At 36.5% G+C, this 18808-nt stretch overlaps 1 pseudogene; it reads left to right on the forward strand.

Moving 5' to 3' along the window:
- The first annotated feature begins 7494 nt into the window (after positions 1–7494).
- Positions 7495–8904, forward strand: LOC100924716 (annotated as a pseudogene).
- Positions 8905–18808: the final 9904 nt, after the last annotated feature.

An 18808-nucleotide genomic window follows, 5' to 3' on the forward strand; every position in this document is an offset into this window, starting at 1 on the left:
CTTTCCTTTCTTTTAAAATTTTTCTTTCTTTTTTCTCTCCCTTTTTTCTTTCTTTTTCATTCTCTTTCTCCCTTCCTTTCTTTTTTTTTATTCTCATTTTCTCTCTTCCCTTTTACTTCTCTTCCTTTTTGTATCCCTCCTTTTTAACTTTATAATTAATTGGGTTTTTTCCATTAAATTTGCAGAGGAGCTATCCAACATTCATGTTTCCCTCAATGTACTGGCTAACACTGGTCTTTATCATGGATGGACACTCTTGCTTCAGGTCCACAAGTTACATTTATTGATTCCATATGTAAAAATACATTTGTTCATCCCTGTAAGATGGTATGAATTTTCTCTGGCTAGTTCCTGTTCAACAGGCATGAGATACATGAGATCTAATTTGCTCATGCTTTTAGAGATCAAACACTATTACAATACAAACCTTAGTATTGAACACACAAAACCTCTATTTTCTTTATCTCTAATTTCCATCTGATGGTTCACTTATTTCAAGCAAAAAAAATATTATAACAGTGTTCCCTGATGTGCAAAGACTTTTGCCAGACTCTTAAAGTCAATTGTAATATTTGATCTATAATTGGATTGTCTTATAAAATTTTACTCAACATTGTAATTACTCTGACTTAGCTTTGTGGATTGACTGATATTAAATACTACCTAAAAATTGTCAGCCTTCATGCTGATCCCCTGCAACTTATTCTCTCTTTTGCTTCTGGATCTCTCTATTTAAGTTCTACTTGTAGGCATTATCTGCAAAAAAGTTGTCCTTTCTCCTTTTCCTGAATAACAGAAACTAAGTTGAAGTTGTTACAGAATGGTTTCAACTCAGTAGAATGAAACACAATATGAGTATTTATTAAGTCACTACCATATAGAAGGCTCTGTGCTGATAATCAAAATAAGTTCAGTTAAATGTAATTTTTGATATCAAAGAACTTTTATTCTATTGAACTTGTAAGAGAGAAAGGGAAGGGAAGATAAGGGAAAGGTAAGAAAGGAAGGCAAAAGAAGGGATAAGAAATGAAGGCAAGGGAAGTTCAAGGAAGACAAGGCAAGGCAAGGGAATGGAATGGACAAGAAAGGAAGGGAAAGGAGTATTTCTTCTGGCTCTTCTCCACCTTATGTCTTGGTTTAAGCCATGAAATAATTTATATAATTTAACTGAGAGTGGATATGGGGTATATGATAAACTTAAGGTATTAGAAGGAATAATCCATCAGAATAACTTGTCATTTTGGAAAACATTAAAAGGGCTCTGAAGAACAGACATGGGTCAAGTTAATTTTGATGGTTGTGGATGTGGATGTGTGCATATGTGTGTGTGTTTGTGTGTGTGAGAGAGACAGAGACAGAGACAAAGATGGAGAGATATGGAGACAGAGATGGAGAGAGATGGAAACAGAGATGGAGAGAGATGAGGGGGGAGTCAGAGACAGAGACAAAGACATAGACAAAGATGGAGAGAGATAGAGACAGAGATGGAGAGAGATGAGGGGGGAGTCAGAGACAGAGACAGAGTGATTCCCCCTCTGACCACACACATACACACAGATCATATTAGGTTTAAAGAATATATGAGCTCTTTTTCTAGCAGCTTATGAAGATGTCCTGGAAAGAAACAGGAGGTTCTTAAAGATCCTGCGCATCTGGGTAGAAAGACAAAAGACAAACTTTGCTGATACTGCCTTGGGCCATTTCTCTTCTCTGTCCTGCTCACTTGGGACTTTTCACACAAGTAAACAAATGCTTCCCTTGGTTGTACTGACTTTATTATAATGTAATTGTGGCTGTAGATTGGATTCCAAGTGGATCTCCAAGGCACTTACTCAGATTCCCATTCTGACTTTGCCATATTGAAACCTCTTGCTGATCTCACTTACCTACTAGAGCTACATGGACTTAGGAACAAGGGGAAATGTTGCTTTCCACCACCCATGTAAATCAGAGATTTATGCACAATATTTCTTTCAGCACAAGGTGGCACATGGCTGAAGAATTGTTCAGCAAAATCTTCTAATTTTATCTGCTCTATCTGAACTTTTTTCTTTCTATGATCCTCAAAGATAGGAGAAAAGTTCTGGTGACAAACTAACAGTGCCCAATTCTTTCAGTGCCCTCTAATAATGGGAATGAACACTCTGCCTATTTGCAAAGTATGTTTTAATAATTTACCCTCACGCCACTTTACAATCTGTTAGCTCAGTTGGTTAGAGCCTTATGCTAATAAGGTCACTGGATCACTCATTCACAGATGGGCCAGGCAGTTTCTCCGTGCCAAAGCCACTGACTTGGAAACCAATCACTTTGCAAATGAAAATGCAAAGGCAAATACATGCCATAGGTTACAAGGTAGACTAGGCAAAGCAGTGTGGATAGAACAAAGCAAATCTATTATAGCTATTTTCAAAGAACTCCAAGTCCTATACCCTAATAAGTAAGCCCCTCTGTACATGAGTGACCACAAGATTTCTTTATAGATGATATCTTTAGGAAGTCTGGTTACTATCCTTGTCTCAGTAACTAAAAAACCAGTATCTCATATAATCAAAGGGAAGAGTTAGCACTAGAATCCATATATTTTGAGCATAAACTCATTCTCCTCTTGCCATTTGTCCTTTCTTCTCAAAGATCATAGATACTGAAAAATGACAGTCAAGAAGCGGGAATTAAAGAATGCGTGTTTCTTTCAAGAAAATGTATATTTGGCTGTTTGAATGTTTTCTTGATGTATGCCTTGGTGAGTTCATCTGGTTAATGAAACTTCACAGGGGACTGATGGTAGACTGGCTGGAGGAAATCAAAGTGGGTTTGTGGTATGGCTAGCATTGACTTTCTTGGTACATTTTATTGGTAACATTTATGACCTAATAATCAGAGCCTTGGTTTTTAGCATTTTCTTTGAAATAGTGGCTGTGCACATTGGCACTGGGTTGAATTCTATGTGATGAAAGACAGATTTTGGAGTTGATTTTAGCACATCATGGAAACTGGGGAATGTGATTTTTTAAAGGATACTGTAATGAAATCCATGAAGATCCAAAAAGTGGAAGAGGTCAGAACATGGCTCGTGGCAGAGAGAATTTGATGGAGAATAGGAAGCATGTACTTTTTATAACCTGGGGACTTTCAAAATCCTAATATAGGATCCCAGAAGTGATCAAATACTCTTAGGATTCAGCCCCTGACTGTGGTCATTGCTTAATTCCACAAAGGAAGGTGGAGAGGAAAAACTACTTGGCTTCATAATATACTTCACCAATTGTGTAATGTGGAACATATGGGATGTATTTTTCCTTATGTCTATGCCAAAAAGGGTTTGGCCCTCCCTGGTGTAGAGGCAAGTGAGTTTGCAAAAGATTAATGAAGGAATTATCATATGGAACAGATTACCCAGGAAGGTCATTTGTGCATCTGGCTTACTGTAGCTCTGCATTTCCAATGACCCCAAGGACCAAGGAAGAACAATTCCCATCACAGAATATGCCCAAACTTGTATGAATAACTATTGAAATTTTGCCCAGGATTAAACTTGTATTTGTTAGCACCCATATTGATTTATTAGGATTTTTTAATGGACATGTTTAGTTATAATCTTTAACCTCTAAGCAACATTTAAGACAACTGGTAAGAACGAGTGAATGAAATAAATGCATGCAGAGGAAGAGATTAAATCTTTCACATCTAGACTCAACATATACTTGTCCTATTCATCAGAAAGTGACGATTTAAAAGAAAGATTCCCCTCTACAGTTGTGGGTCATTGAGAGGTGTCACTGTTTGGGGAACTGGACCTATGAAATAAATTCCCTAGATTTTCTCATTGGAACTAGAAAAATCTAAAAAAAAATTTAAAGAGGTTGGCTTGACATTTCTCTCTGGCTGTAGATAGATTTAGTGTCATGTTATTTATTTAAACTCCAAGTCCACTGGGTAAGACTTGGACTAATCTCTATGATTTGTGTAATCATGGCAGGGAATTTTGAGCACTCAATTCATGTTGATAAATGGTGTACCATATACAGGAGAGTGGAACTTCTTTTCCCTGGGTTAATATCTTTCTAAAATTTCTCTTTTAAGAGAATATCATGGTATTTACTGGGAATACTGGGAATTAGAGAAGGTTTTATAGAAGAATCAAACTAGTAAACTAGTAAAGCAATAGGCCTTTTATTTTGTGGTATTGAAATGCATAGAAGAGGGGGTCAAAGGCTCAAAGAAAGCACCTGGGAACAAGAGCAGTAACAGAAAGACAGAAAGGTATGATAGTCTTCAGGCAGAACAAGGAAATGGACTCAACAATGGATCTTCAGAGAAGGTTCTTGTACTTGGTACCCTCAAATCTTGTAAGCATAAATAGCCTTCTAATCAGTCTGTGGTACCTACTTGTAATCACTTTTTACACTGACTTGCTGAAAATCACAGCTTTTATTATGTGTGAAAGCCCCTTTCTTGGGGCATCTGGTTAGTTTTTCAACTTTGGGGTCACTGGCAAGAAGATCCTATGGTTTGTTTAGGGGAAATTCAGCTGAACTAGACAGGAAGTATAAACATGAGGTATGGAAGTTTCGGGGAAGTAGGAGTGAAAGAACCTACCCATGATCTAGAGGGAAAGCAGGTTATCACAGGTGGCTTATGAGTCTCACTGAGGCCTATAGTTTTCATGATTTGGGGACCTATTGGAGAGGAAAAAGAATATATATTTATTTTCTCCAATAGACTGCATATTAAATAAAAATGGGAATAATTCTTAAGCCTTATTGAAGAAGGTCAACATCCTCCCTTTTACCAATGAGGAAACTGAAGCAAAAGGAGGTGAAAATATGATCATACATAGCTGGCTTGGCAGAGCTGGGCCTACAACAAAGATCTGCAGCCTAACCAGAGCTCTTTTTTTGTTATATCAAATTTCTTCTTTTAAGTGAATTATTTCACTAATATGAGCAGAAAGAACCACTGGCTTAGAAATGTTTTTCCAAAAATCACTCAAAAAATTGCTTAGGTTTGGCAATTTTATAAAAAACAAAATAAAATTCAAAAGCTACAATATCCATAATAACATAAAGATAATCTGGACTTATATTGTTTCTTCTAAATTTCTTTAACAACTGCAACTGTTTGTATCGTATAAACACAGAAGGCAGACTGCTTTAGCAGGAAGCCCTACCTACAGGCAGGAGATCTAAGGGGATTGGCTGGTTCTGTCACTTAACAGTTTCATGATTGTAGACTGGGTCATGTAACCTTCTGATCCTCTTTTTTCGGTCTCCATTAGGCTGTAAGGAAATATCCTTGCAAATAGCAATTAATTAATTGTTTAATCATTTCATTAATTAACTGCTAAGTTAATGTAAAGTTAAAAATTTAAACTGGATCTGTGATTTCATTGATGGCGATAACTCCCCATGAGGAAACTGTCTATCAATAGAAATCAGCAACTGCTCTGTAAATAATACATTAGGTTTGTTTTTAGAGAAATGTCTGGGACACTGTGAGACCCATCACATTGCCAGGATGTGCCAGAGACAAGATCTATAACTGGGTCTTCTTGTCTCCAAGACTGACTTTCTATTCACTACATCATTCTGTGATTCTTGTTGCTATTATAACCAGATAGGTGCTTTTTTTTTAGGAGTCCAGTTTTTGTGGAAAGTCTCTTCACAGATGGAGATCAGCAAATTCTCTGTAATTATAACTTTGGAGGATTGCCTGGTGGTCATCAAGGATTAAATAATTTGCCCAAAGTCACACTGGCAGTATATGTTAGAGGCTGGTCTTTCTGACTCCAAGGCTCCTTGATTATCCATGACTCCATATTGCCCTGTGGGGAAGGGGGAGTGGGTTTGAGGTCTTCGTAGGGTTTTATAATAAAATGGAGTTTTATTTGGCTGTAATTTTAAGAGCAAATTGGGATGGTGAATGCATTTTCTCTTGCCCTCAAACCAGGCTTGAGCTGCCTACTTTAGGCTGGTGCTCTGGAAAGGAATTGGGCTGAAGTTTCTTTTTTAATTGGAAATCAGTCTGCAAAGCACTATTTCTTGGAGTAAACAAAATGCCGGTGGGGGTGCTGAAAATGTTGAAATTATTTAAACATAACAAAACTTAAACAAGTTTTTTGGAAGCATTCAAGTCTCAAGCCACAAGCGGCAGCCCAGAGAAAAAAAATACCTTGTAAATGGAGGTGCATTAAAAAAAATGCAAGAGTTTGAGCAGCAATGAGTCAGTCTTCAGGCAAGCAAGCCTTGGAAGGAAAATAGACATCTAGAGCACTGAACTTTATGGAATGTCCACACTTTCAGCAAATAGCACCCATGAAGTACAGCCAAATTGTAGAAGCATGGTGTGTATATATGAGTGAGTGTATGTGTGTGTGTGGGGGGAGTTATTGCAAAAAGACAGGCAAAACATCAGCAAGCAAGAGAGCCATAGTAACAGAAGGAGGGGGGACAAAGACAGGTCAAGTAGGAGGGCAGATATGTGACACCCACAGCAAGGGAAGAAGCTTCACACAGAGGGATTTTGCTGGCTCATCTTCTGCTCTCTCTGTTCTCCTCCTACCCTCATGAAAGCCAATCCTAAATGAACCTGGCCTGAGGGCTTGCTCAGCTGCTGATTGCAAACAGATGGCTGACTGGGAAATGAATTGGGGTCTCAAGAGCAGGCAGAGAAGGCCCTTGTCAATTTATTCCCATGCAAATTTTTGATATACTAATTATAAGCTATGTCACTTATTTTTAAAGTAGGCTTTTCCTAAATCCTACTAGACAACATTGCTAATTTAGATGGGTCATAAAACTTGAGGACAAAAATTCTTTGTTTAAAAGATATTCCATAATTTATACTACAAATTCAAGGAGGCAGAGAATTTTTGTTCAAATCCCAGATCTATGACTTCATGACTGTATGGCATTAAAAAAATACTTAATCTTTAGAAGGCTCAGTTTCCTCATCTGGAAAATGAAAGGGTTGGGTTAGATGACTTCTAAGTTCTCTTCTATCTCTAAAAATATGATCTTATGGTCTTCTCTCACTCCCCTCACAATTAATTCAAATTAGAGGTAAACAAATATAGTGAGAAAAAGGACTGGATCAGAAAATGATCTAATAGAAAAATGATAGAAGGATACAAGCAAATTATTTTCAAAATAAAAAATTATAAACTATTAATAATCCTATGAAATGCCAAATTACTAATAATAAGAGTAATAAAATTGCAATTGATCTTGAGATTTCACCTCCCATCAGACTGGGAGTGCTTAGATCTTGGTCAGACATTGGTCAGATATTAAAGACACCAAGCTCATCCTCTACTACCTTGACTTTTGTCTTGCCACTGGAACTTTCAAGACCCTAGAAAAGAGAGCAAAGCTGAAAATTGCACAATTTTGCTTCATTTGAATTCAATTGATGCTCATGTCAAGACATTATCATCTGATGTCATTGGTTCTCCAAGTACCAGGGAGCAGTTGGAGCCTCAGCCTCTTGGGAGCCATGGCTAATGGGAACCAGGGACTGATCTGGTCAAAGGGGCTGGCCCCTGCCCTCAAGGACCTTGCAGCCAGCAGGGAGGCAGCCCAGCACTCCTCAGTCAAGTTCCAGAAGTGCCCAAAGCAATTCCCTGAAGGAGCGGAGATGTTCCCACCCCAAGGCTCCCCCGGCAGATCCGGAAACCAAACTGGAACCCAAGCTCGCCTTCAACTTGTGTCTCCAGTCCCTCTGCCCTCAGACTGTCCAAGGCACCCTGGCATGGGAAGCTCTCATTATATGTCAGTAACTTTGATTAAAAGGGAAGATTTGAAAAATGTGTTGGAATTTTGGCTGATTTCTGCCTCTGGAGATAAGGATAATTTGCAGGCTCTAGAAATGATGAATACAGTAACCTCCAAGGATAATCTATCCCACAACACTAAATTTGCCATTACTGGATCAGGATGTAGACCTTGGATTTTCTTGTTGGTCTCTCAGATAAGTTGAGGAAACTCGATAACTTTGCTGAAAATCTCATAAAGAAGATGGCTCAGTGTAGAAGTTATGGAAGATGAAAAGGGCAAAGTTGACGAGAACTTGTTGACCAAAGGGGTTGACTTAACTTTTTTTGTGATCCGATTTGAATGGGACATGGCCAAGTATCCTGTCAAGCAGCCCCTTGTGATTGTAGTGTACATGTTAGCAAAGCAATTGGCACAAATAGAAACAGACCAGGAAGCTCCAATAGCTGCCTACAACACTCCAAAAGGAAACCTAGAGAACCTGGAAAAGAAATCCATGGGAAATCTCTTCACTCAGACATTAGTGATATTGTGAGCAAAGAAGATTTTTTTGATCTGTTCAGAGTTTCTCAGCACTCTCCTGGTGATAGTTCCAAAGCCAAACTATTCACAGTGGCAAAAAAGATATGAATCTCTCTCAGACGTGGTGGTACCAACAACCAAACTGATTGCTGAGGACAATGAGGGGGGCCTCTATAGTATCAGAGGTTGAGCAATTATTTTAAAGCCAAAGCCAAAGCAAACAAGTTCATTGTCTGTGAATTTTTCTATGATGAAAAAGAAATTAAACCTGAAAGAGAAGAGATGAATTGTTTTCTGAAAAGAAACAACAGTACGATCCCCTTTTGCTTTGGCTCACAGTGAACTTCAGTCAAGCATTTACTGCCTGGACTCACCTAAAGGCTTTGAGAGTATTTGTGGAATCTCTGCTAAGGTACGGGCTGCTGATAAATTTTTCAAGCAGTGTTTTTACAAGTCCACAAGAAAAACCCAAAATGTTTTAAGAGAAGTTCTAAACTCAGTCAACAAAAACCTGGATGAAGTAGCAGCAGCAAGTATACTGGATGCTTACCAAGATTATTTTCCTTATGTCTACTTTAGTTTCCTTGACTTGTTTTTAAGAGTCCAGTAGCCCTAGCCCTCTTTGTAGTGGCTAGAAACTGGAAACTGAGTGGATGCCCATCAGTTGGAGAATGGCTGAATAAATTGTGGTATATGAATATTATGGAATATTATTGTTCTGTAAGAAATGACCAACAGGATGATTTCAGAAAGGCCTGGAGAGACTTACACGAACTGATGCTGAGTGAAATGAGCAGGACCAGGAGATCATTATATACTTCAACAACAATACTATATGATGACCAGTTCTGATGGACCTGGCCATCCTCAGCAAGGAGATCAACCAAGTCATTTCCATTGGAGCAGTAATGAACTGAACCAGCTACGCCCAGAGAAAGAACTCTGAGAGATGACTAAAAACCATTACATTGAATTCCCAATCCCTATATTTATGCCCACCTGCATTTTTGACTTCCTTCACAAGCTAATTGTACAATATTTCAGTCTGATTCTTTTTGTACAGCAAAATAACAGTTTGGTCATGTATACTTATTGTGTATCTAATTTATATTTTATATATTTAACATCTACTGGCCATCCTGCCATCTGGGGGAGGGGGTGGGGGGTAAGAGGTGAAAAATTGGAACAAGAGGTTTGGCAATTGTTAATGCTGTAAAGTTACCCATATATATAACCTGTAAATAAAAGACTATTAAATAAAAAAAAAGAGTCCAGTAGCCCTTAATACCTCTAGAAACTGCTTTATTTCATCAAATTAAACTTTAGGTGCTCATCTCTAAGTTAAAGACTTTTTACAAAATTCACTTCAGAATAGAAACTACTTTTTTTTTAAATGGCCTACAATTGATAATGTTACCACAAAAATTACTCACAATTATAGTTGTATTTGTTTTATGTCTTTTAAAGGTCTCATGTCTTTTAAAAAAAGAAAATTAAGAACCAGGCATTTCTATTTGTTACCAACAATACCCAGCAGCAAGAGATAGAAAGAGAAATTCCACTTAAAATAACTGTAGGTAATATAAAATACTTGGGAGTCTGCCTGTCAAGACAATTCCAGGAACTATCTGAACGCAATTACAAAACACTTTTCATACAAATGAAGTTAGATCTAAACAACTGGAAGAATATCAAGTGCTCATGGGTAAGTCAAGCTAATATAATAAAAATGACAATTCTACCTAAATTAATCCACTTATTCAGTACTATACCAATCAAAACAACATTACTTTATAGAGCTAGAAAAAATAACAATTCATCCGAAAGAACAAAAGGTCAAAAATTTTAAAGGAATTAATTAAAAAAAAAAAGCAAAGAAAGGTGGCCTATCTGTACCAGACATAAAACTATATTATAAAACAGTGGTCATCAAAACTATCTGGTACTGGCTAAGAAACAGAGTAGTGGATCAGTGGAATAGGTTGGGTTTACAAGAAACAATAGATAATGACTATAGTTATTTAGCATTTGACAAACCCAAAGACTTCAGCTTATAAGAACTCATTATTTGACAAAAATTGTTGGAAAACCTGAAAAATAGTATGGCAGAAACTAGACATTAACCAATACCTAACACCCTATATCAAGAAAAGTTTGAAATGGGTTCATGATTTCGACATAAAGGATGATACTATAAGCAAATTAGAAGAGAAAAGGATAATCTACCTGTCAAATCTGTGAAAAAAGAAGGGATTTATTGCCAAAGTACTAGAGACCATACAAAATAGATTATTGTGATTACATTTATTAAAAAAAAAAAAGGTTTTGGTAAAAACAAAACCAATGCAAACAAATTAGAAGGGAAGCAGAAATCTGGGGAATTTTTTTTTTTTTTTTTACAGCCAGTGTTTTTGATAAAAGCCTCATTTCTAAAATATATAGAGAATTAACTTAAATTTATAAGAATACATGCTATTCTTTAATTGATAAATGGTCAAAGGCTATGAATAGACAATTTTCAGATAAAGGAATAAAAACTGTTTCTAGTCATATGAAAAAATGTCCTAAATCACTATTGATTAGAGAAATGTAAATGAAAACAACTGTGTGGTACTACTTCAAGCCTCTCAGATTAATTAAGATAACAGGAAAAGATAAGGATGAATGTTGGAGGAGATGTGGGAAAACTGGGATACAAATACATTGTTGGTGGAATTGTGAAATGATTCAACCATTCTGGAAAGCAATTTTGAACTATCCCCAAAGGGCTATCAACCTGAGCATACTCTTTTATCCATCAATGTCTATACTATTTCTGCATCCCAGAGATCATAAAAAAGGGGAAAGGACCCATGTTTGCAAAAATGTTTGCAGCAGCCCTTTTTGTAGTGGCAAGGAGTGTATGCCCATCAGTTGGTGAATAGCTGAATAAGTTATGGTATATAAATGTAATGGAATATTATTATTCTATGATGAGCCTAGATTACTTACATGAGTTGATGCTAACTAAAGTGAGTAGAATCAAGAGACCATTGTGTACAGTAACTATAAGATTATGTGATGCTGAACTATGATGGACTTTGCTCTTCTCAACAATGAGGTCATTCAAATGAATTCTAATAGACTTGTTTTTTTTTTATTAATTGTTTTATTTTTCTGCTTATAAGTGTATGTTAACTTTTTAAAATACACATTTCTTTATGAATCATGTTGGGGATAAAAATCAGAACAAAAGGGAAAAATCATGAGAGAGATAAAAAAAAAATGAAGTGAACATAGCAAGTGTTGATTTATATTCAATCTTCATGTTTTCTTTCTGGATGCAGATAGTGTTTTTTATCCAAAGTTTATTGGGTTTGCCTTGAATCACTGAACCACTGAGCAGAATCAAGTTTTTCATACTTACTCATCACATAATCTTGGTGTTACTGTGTACACTATATTCCTGGTTCTGCTTGTTTCAATTATTATCATGATGTTTGTATAAATTTTTCCAGGCCTTTCTAAAATCAGCTTTTTTCATCATTTTTAATAGAACACTAATATGAATGTTGAAAACTATATTTGCATGTATATGGAAAAATAATATTAAAATAATAAAAAAGAAAATGAAGGGCCAATGATAACAAATATGATAAATGATAGAAAGAAAAAAGGAAGGGAATAAGCACTTACTGAATGCTTACTGTATATCAGGAACTGTGCAAAAACATTTTATAAATATTATCACACTTGATACTTGAAATAACCCTGGGAGACAGAGATGATTATCATTCCTATTTCATAATTAAGAAATTAAGTCAATCATTAAGTGTCTTGGCCTTAAAGAGCTAGTAAGGGTCACACAGCTAGGGTTTGACTTTGAATTCAGGTTTTCATGACTCCAGGTATAATGCTGTGTTTATTGCATCACTTAGATGACACTTAATGTTGAAGGACCTTTATACACTATTTGTAGTATGGTGTATTGATCCAAGCATTCAAAAAACATTTTGGAATTATATGACAAAAGCTTCTAAATCTTATAACCTAGGGATCTTATTACTGAACAATTATTTCCTAGCAAAGCAAAGACAGAAAGAAAGGTCCCAGGTACCTTAAGTACTCTTAAGAGTGCTTTTTTGTGGTAGCTAACCACTAAAAACAAAGTTTGTTTAGTCATATGGGAAGACTTATATGAATAGAGTAATACAAATGTAATACACATTGACTATGACTACATAGACAAAACTGAATGATGTGCAAATATAATGAATGATTTTGACCCCAGAGAAGAAATGAAGAAATAAATTTCTTTGAAGAGGTGTGAGACTATGGGTATGAGTTGCAAGGGTAGGTCAGAGCCAGCTCAAACTAGCTTGCCAGAGCAGATTGTTAAATTTTTACTGTGAGTGTTTTCGTACCTTGGAAGTTGGCAAACACTACAGATTAGGATGTGATTTATTGTTTTGCTTATAGTTAAGGCTTAAGAAAATAATTAAACCTAAAAGTGCCTTGTTGCTATTCTGTTGTTTCAGTTATGTAGGGCTCTCTGTGACCCAATGGGGATTTTCTTGGCAAAGCTACTAGAGTGGTTTGCCATTTCCTTCTCCAACTCATTTGATAAGTGAAGTAACTGAGGCAAAGAGGGTTAAGTGACTTGTCTAAGATTACACAGCTAGTAAGTGTCTCCGGCCACAGCTCTTCCTGATTCCAGACCCATTACTCTATCTGAATCAGCTAGCTGTCTTCAAAATGCATTACAAGTACTTTTTATTTTTTTTTTTGAGAGTCTCTTGTTAAGCATTTAAGAGCATACTCCTAGGTATGAGCTATTACAAATACAGACAGAGCCACTTAGTTTATAGGTTGATGATTTTTCTTGACAGTTTTTCTTAATTAGAGGGGAGGGGTTCAGTGGAACTAGTAGTTACATTCAAAAATGACTGACATAAAAAGGCATTAAAAAGATCATAAGAAAAAAATCTTAAATTATTTTGGAATTCTGGCTCTATTATTTACTATCTGTATAATCCAGGGTAAGTATTTTACCTCTTAGAACTTCAGCTTCAGTAAGTATAGAATGAGGAACTGGACTATCAAGTCCAGTTCTATCTCTAAGGTCTTGACCATCTCAGGTCCTATGATCCTCCTATGTAATATGTACAAGAATGTGATTAATTCTTTTTCAAAAGTGATAAAAGATTCTTTTCCATTCTTGGCTTGGATAGGGAATATTTCCTAGAAGTGTAAGGGTGGGGAGGAATCAATGACCTCTATTCCAATTGAAGGAAGAGAGAGAGAGAGAGAGAGAGAGAGAGAGAGAGAGAGAGAGAGAAAGAGAGAGAATGAGAGAGAGAGATTGATTGAGATTCTAGCCAAGTCCTGGAGAGGGTATTGCTCAGGAGGCTGGAGGCAGGGGAATGTTGGAGAGGAGATGAGGGTCAGGAGATGTGTTGTTTTTCATTGACATTTTGGAACAGCAGTATCTGGTGGTAGGGTCTGTTTCAGGAATCAAGGACAAAGGTTATACAGAAAAAAGACAGCTTCAAGATTCTATAAAGATTCTAAAACAAAAGCTAGCCCCATTGCTAAGGTGAACTTTTTGATTATGGCACTAGAAAACTATAGACCAATGAGAGTAATTTTGATTCTTAGCAAAACTCTAGCACTTTTTTTTAGAGTGATGGTTGATGAGCTATTAATTCTAGTAAGGCAGGGCTTATTCAACTTTTTTCACTTGTGACTTCTTTTTGACAGAGAAGTTTTTATGTGATCCTCCATATATAGGTATATAAAATTAGCATGCAAATCTAAAATTTACTGACTGAAAATAAAGCATAATTTTGCCATTCTCACATTCAGTTATGCTACCCCCTATAGGGTCGCAACTCCCCCAGTTTAGGAAGGTTTATAGTAAGGTAGTGATGTTATCACAAAGATTCAACATGGCTTCATTAAAAACTGAAGAATGACCTTTCTTAGGAAAAGGAAGTAGGCTTCCTCATATTGAAGTTCTTTAAGCCAAGGCTGGAATTTTTAATTATGTTGTAATAGGAATTTCTTGGGAGTATGGGTTGGACTAGATGACTGCTAAAATCAATCCCAACTGTGACTATGTTTGTTATTGTTCAGTTGTTTCAGTTAGAAATTGTAGAAAATGCTAGATTCTTCATGACCCCATTGGGGGTGTTTGCCTTTTCCTTCTCTAGCTCATTGTATAGATGAAAAAACTGAGGAAAACAGGGTTAAATGACTTACTCAGGATAACACTGCTGAGAAGTATCTGAGGCCATATTTGATACCAGGAAGATGAGTCTTTCTGATTCCAGCCCTTGCACTCTTTCCACGTTGATACTTAATGCTTCCCTTAACATCTTATTTCTTTGTTCCTAGAAGTAACATGATGCATATAAAGAATACTGGATTTGGAAGTAGGGGACACTAGCTGGACTATCCCAGGAGTTATTATCTGGATGAAATGCAATGTATTTCCTATCCCTGGACTTCTGCTTCCTAATTTTTTAAAAAAGGTCTTTTCAGGGCATATAGGTGGGTAGAGTACTAGCCCTGAAGTCAGGAGAACCTGAGTTCAAATCTGGCCTCAGACACTTAACATTTCCTATCTGTGTGACCCTGGGCATGTCACTTAAACCCCATTGCCTCAGCAAAAAAAAAAAAAAAAAAAAAAAAAAAAAAGTTGTTTTGATCCAGATGAACTCTTTCTAACTCTAAATTTTATCATACTCTAGAACAATGGTTTCCAAAAGGAGGCCATGGCATAATCTCCAGGGGCTATTTGATTGACAAATAAAACAATGGGTTCCATTGCACCCTCCTAATAAAATCACACTTTCCTTTAACCCTCACCCAGTTCCCTTTATCACCTTACTGTGCCAGCCCCAGCTCCCCTTCACTTAGCCAGTATGATGTCTCAGGCAGTTAGAAGCAATGGCCCTCAACCATAGTTACTTAATTGCTCCTGAGTAAATTCTCTCCCTTCTCAGCAGAGCCACCTCCTCTTCCCCAGACTATCTCTCTGATGGCTGCAGCAGGCAGGAACTCCTTGCAGGTCAAATGTATACAACGTAGTAGAATAAAGAGCTCAGCTTCTTTTCATTTAAAGTGAGTCCTACTTACAACAAACTGATGCTGAGTGAAATGAGCAGGGCCAGATCATTATATACTTCAACAACAATACTCTATGATGATCAGTTCTGATGGACCTGGCCATCTTCAGCAATGAGATGAACCAAATCATTTCCAATGAAGCAGTAATGAACTGAACCAGCTACACCCAGGGAAAGAACTCTGGGAGATGACTAAGAACCATTACATTGAATTCCCAATCCCTATATTTTTGCCTGCCTGCATTTTGGATTTCCTTCACAGACTAAGTGTACAATATTTCAGAGTCCGATTCTTTTTGTACAATAAAATAAGAGTTTGGACAAGTATACTTATTTTGTATTTAATTTATACTTTAATATATTTAACATGTAATGATCATCCTGCCATCTAGGGGAGGGGGTGGGGGGAAGGAGGGGAAAAATTGGAACAAAAGGTTGGCAATTGTCAATGCTGTAAAATTACTCATGTATATAACTTATAAATAAAAAGCTATTAAAATTTAAAAAAGAAAGAGATAATAAAGGATTTGGACTTAAAAAAAAAATAAAGTGAGTCCTAGTTAAGTCCCAGAGTAAAGAGATGCAGACACAGCTGGACAGAGATTTGCATTAAAGATCTCGATATACCATTTCCCCCTCAAACCAGGTTGTTTTCTATACTTCCTTAATGTTGTCAAGCACACCGCCATCCAGTCACCCACGTTCACAACATCCATGTCTTCTTCTGCTCTTCTCTCTCCCTTACTCCACGTATACAATGAATTGATGAGTTTTGCTGTTTTCATCTCTACATCTCTCATCTGTTTCCTTTAGTTCAAGCACTTATCACTTTTTGCCTGAACTATTATAATAGCTTCCTGATTGTTCTGCTTGCCTCGAGTTCCTCTCCTTTCCAAACTATCCTCTTTAGCTAATAAAATGATTTTCCCATAGAGTAGGTCTGACCACGTTGCTGCCCTACTAAATAAATTCTAGTGATGCTCTATCAACTCTACAATCGTCCTCTTTTAGCTTCTATTTTTGGGCAAGTTTTATAATATTCACAATTATTATCACAGTAGTAAACATATGTTACATAATAAACATGCAATGGGGCAGCTAGATAGCACTGGGGATGGAGCTCTGGAGCTGGAGTCAGAGAGGCTTGAATTTAAATCCATCCTCAGATACCTACTAACTTTATAACCTTGGACAAATTATCCAACTCCTATTTGCCTCAACTTCCTCACCTGTAAAATGGAAATAGTAATATCACTCACCTCCCAGAGTTATAGGGAAGCTTAAAGAGGTAAAAATGGTGATAAATTTAATAGCGTGCCTGGCATAGAATAAGTACTATGCAAATGTTAGCTGTTATTATTATTATATACACGTTGGGATGTGCATGTTTAATTGATAGAGATAAGCAATCAGAAATATTTGGAGATGACTGCTACAGAACATTTGAATGAGGAGGGCTTCTAAGGCAAAGGTTTTTAACCTGGAGTTGGTCTGTTGATAGATTTTTAGGGGACATACACACTTGGAAGCAGGAGAAAAAACCTTTATTTCAACATAATTGGTTTCTTTTGTAATCATATGCATTTTATTTTATGCATTTAAAATATTATTATGAGAAAGGGTCCATTAGTTTTACTAGATTGCCAAAGGCTTCCATCCAGGAGCCCATAGCCTTATTTCAAGAGACAAAAATTCAAATAATCAGGTCTTAATTACAAACCTTTGAGATATTTTGAAGTTAGTAAACAAAACAAAACAAAACAAAAAACAAGTATAGCTAATGGTTGCCGTGGTTTCCTGGGTTAATCTATTCATCAAAATATTTGATTGCTATGAGGGATACAATTTTAAATCTTGTCTATTTTTTCATTGCTTCCAAGATCTCCCTCCTCTGTTTTTGCCTTTCATATTACTGTCAAATTTAACTGGTGAAGAAGACTTTGAGCCAAACACTCTAGGTTTCCTTGGCTCCTGTAACTCAGATACCTATTGGTGAATGAACCATAAAGAAGGCACTTTGACTCCTACACTTGAGTGTTTATGAATATAACTTCCCTATGCACTATCTCCAGGCCTTTGTAATACAGCTTCCACTTTAAGTATTAAAATTAGGAAAGGAATAAAAAGGGAATGAAAAGGAAAAAAGATGAAAGAAAGAATGAGAGAAAAAAGTAGAGAAGGAAAGAAAGGAGCAAACAAATGAAGTAGGGAAAGTGGAATGGATAAAGGGAGGAAAAGAGGAAAGAAAGAAAAAAGAAAGGAAGGAAAGAAGAAGAAAAGAAAATATGAAAGAAGGTAAGAAATGAAGTAAGAGGGGAAGGAAATAAAGGAAGAAAGACAAAAAGGAGGAAGAAATAAACAAATGAAACAGGAAGACTAGAAGAGGAAAAAGAAGGAAGAGAAGGGATAAAGAAAAAGGAAAGGAAGTGATAAAAGGAAGAAGGAGGAAAAGAAAAAAAGAAATGAGGAAAGAAATGTGGAAAGGAAGGAAGAAAGGAAGGCAGCAAAAAAGATAGAGTGAGAGTAAGGAATGAACAAACAAATGAAACAGGAAGGAAGGAAGAGAAGAAAGAGAAAAAAGGAAAGGAAAGGTAAATGGAAGGATGAAAAGAAGGAAAAGAGGGAAGAAGAGAAAAGAAGAAAACAAATCAAAAGAAAAAGATTTTAAAAAGTAAAGCATCTATCTGGATACTTTGATGCTGGATTATTTTTCTGTCTGGGTTCTGGGCCAGTGTGTGAGTCAGTTGGCAGTTGGCCACCTGTGGTATTCAGTATTGGGAATTGGGCATCCCCCATAAAATCCCCTCTGTCACCAGCTTATGGTCCTTTTGACACAGTATGAAGCTATTGGAGCTCCATGGACAGCAGGTGGAATGAAAAAAAAGACAAAAACAGATGTTCAGCTTTTTATGTATAGGCAGCTAAGTACAGATTAACCTCTTGGGCTCTAGTATTAAGGAGACTTAAAGAGTCCTGTATATACCCAGCTAAGGGGCCTAGTTATTGCTCAATAAGAAACCATTATGCTTTACTAATAATAACCTGAATACACAAATTAATAGAAGAAAATGCCCTGTTAACAGAGTGATTCTCATTTTTTTTTTACCAGAATTGTAAACAGACCAGTGCATGAATACCAGCAAATGAATATACAACACAAAAATAGATTTGGTTTTACTGGAACGGGGAGGGTGTATAAAACTCAGTCCTTCCATGGAGAGAATTTCTAGGTAGATTCCTTCTGCCAATGAAGACTAGAAATTAATTGTGATTTTAAAAATTCTTTAGAGAGTTTCCAGGGACCGATAAGTTATGTGACTTACTCAGAGTTACATAGCTAATGTTTGAGGAAGATGATGAACATAGGTTTTCTGCTACGTCTGTTCCATATTATAGGGTGTGTGT

The sequence above is a fragment of the Sarcophilus harrisii genome, chromosome 1, assembly GCF_902635505.1.
Source record: "Sarcophilus harrisii chromosome 1, mSarHar1.11, whole genome shotgun sequence".
NCBI lineage: Eukaryota > Metazoa > Chordata > Mammalia > Dasyuromorphia > Dasyuridae > Sarcophilus > Sarcophilus harrisii.